General features: G+C 37.5%; 1 long non-coding RNA gene across 1 annotated transcript; it reads right to left on the bottom strand.

Moving 5' to 3' along the window:
• Positions 1-416: 416 nt before the first annotated feature.
• On the bottom strand, positions 417-1,920 carry LOC138312942 (uncharacterized). Its single transcript, XR_011207086.1, has 3 exons — positions 1,671-1,920; positions 795-879; positions 417-475 (listed from the first exon to the last, which is right to left on the bottom strand). It is a non-coding gene; the product is annotated as an uncharacterized lncRNA (long non-coding RNA).
• Positions 1,921-2,138: the final 218 nt, after the last annotated feature.

Here is a 2,138-nt window from a genome sequence, read left to right as displayed (position 1 = left end):
ATAACACTAGATAGAAAAAAAAGTTTGGGTCCTTCTGCTCAAACTCCAACCAGGGTAGCTTTATTGAAATCAGGCGCATTTTGAAAAATCCGGAAATTCTAATGTTTTTACCTATTCATTATCAAAATTGATATTTTAAACCTAAATCTCAATATGAATTTCCAAATTGATATAATGGTTATCTAGGAATAATTACCTGTCAGAAAACATTTTTACTTTTGAAATTCATAATTAGCCAGCCAATCAGCGGCCGGGTTAAAATTCTATCCTGGGCTCAATCTCGTATACACAGGGGCCATTTCCAAGGTCTTTTTCTTAGTTGGTTGATCCCTATAGCAGAAATTAAAATTCTAATACTCACCTATGATGTAAAGTGTATTTCGGCTGTATGTCAAATCTGTAATATGAACTCAATCGGTCAAGAGGTTTGTCCAGGACAGGGCTTCACCTTCGGACAGTCACCCGCGGAGTAATTCTGAAAACATGAAATGTTGAACTTACACACTGTGTTGATTCATTGCAAATTATGTATTAAATATTGAAATAGTATTAATGTTGTTTAAGTTAATTATTGGTTACATCATTAAACTTTCGGATTATAATGAAAAAATAGGAAAAGTCCCCAGCCAAGGGGAGATAATCCATTACATAATCAGGTACCCCTTTAATATAGAAAATGTCAAGATTTTGGAAGAAAACCAGATATACCAAACCTTTTACATATTCAAATTTACCAGGAACATGGTTCCAGAGCCTTTCTGTTTAAAAATAAACAAATTAAACAAGGATCAAACCTGTAATGAGCACAAAAGATGCATGTCTTTGTCCATGACTGGAATCTGTGCAACCAACACATATTTCCGGAAATCTTGAATGACCCTGAAACACCATTAATATGTTTCATTAAAGGAAAAAAATATTCACAAAATGGTATTTTTCATCATTATAACATAAAATGCATACTTTTAATAAACTAATTAGCCCTAATATTACAATTAATCAGTACAATTAGTTAAATTAGCTTACCTGAGATGACCCCCCCCCAACCCCAACCCCAACCCCCCTCCCACCAAAGATACCTGGCAGGTATAAATACCACACCCCAAACTAGACATTATGTAATACAATGTGGCCCTGCAGGTAGGGCGTTAGAATTGTACCTGCTGCCCCTATTGCATGATCGTAAAAGGCGACTAAATTTAGGATCTTATACTTTTCTCTCTTCTTCCTAACCGACTTCATCTTTCCTAATGCCTCTCTTGGCACCGCCTCACTTTTGGCCTTGAGTTGAGAGCGTTCGCCCCTGTGAGGAAGGCTCTGGGTTCTGTCCCCTGGCCGAGACACACCAAAGTCTATAAAAGTGGTAGTTTCTGCTCCTGCTTAGCGCTCAGCAACAAAGGGAGTGGGACGACTGGTTCGCCCGTTGTCAGTATAATGTGACCGGGTGGGGTGTGTCGCTTGGTGTCTTCGGCGGCATGCGTCAGTGATATAGCACTATAAAAAGGGCAAAAGTTCCACTATACAAGAAGACACACATGAATATACCGCAGTCTCCCGAAACACGCACCTCGCACAACATACACGCAACACACCGCATACATGGGAGGCCGTCCTTACATTACCATAGCTGTTATATGTACCATTAACTTACTGGCCAATTCTAGACTTACCTTTGTATCCATGGACTCACTCGGCTCCAGTGACTGACTCTTATACTTCCGGTTGCGTTCGCTATAGAGAGCAACCAACTAAATGATTTTACATAGACCACAGTGTTAAACTTTGTTAAAGTTTTGTACTGTATTATTAAAACAAAGAAATATTAGTTAGGTATTGTGTTCTATAATTAAAGTCTAGGTTCTCATATAACACTAGATAGAAAAAAAAGTTTGGGTCCTTCTGCTCAAACTCCAACCAGGGTAGCTTCAAACTCCAACCAGGGTATTTTTATTGAAATCAGGCGCATTTTGCACTAAAAAATCCGGAAATTCTAATGTTTTTACCTATTCATTATCAAAATTGATATTTTAAACCTAATTCTCAATATGAATTTCCAAATTGATATCATGGTTATCTAGGAATAATTACCTGTCAGAAAACATTTTTACTTTTGAAATTCATAATTAGCCAGCCTATCA

This window comes from Argopecten irradians, unplaced genomic scaffold (genome assembly GCF_041381155.1).
Source record: "Argopecten irradians isolate NY unplaced genomic scaffold, Ai_NY scaffold_0533, whole genome shotgun sequence".
NCBI lineage: Eukaryota > Metazoa > Mollusca > Bivalvia > Pectinida > Pectinidae > Argopecten > Argopecten irradians.
This window is presented reverse-complemented; position numbering and strand designations above follow the sequence as displayed.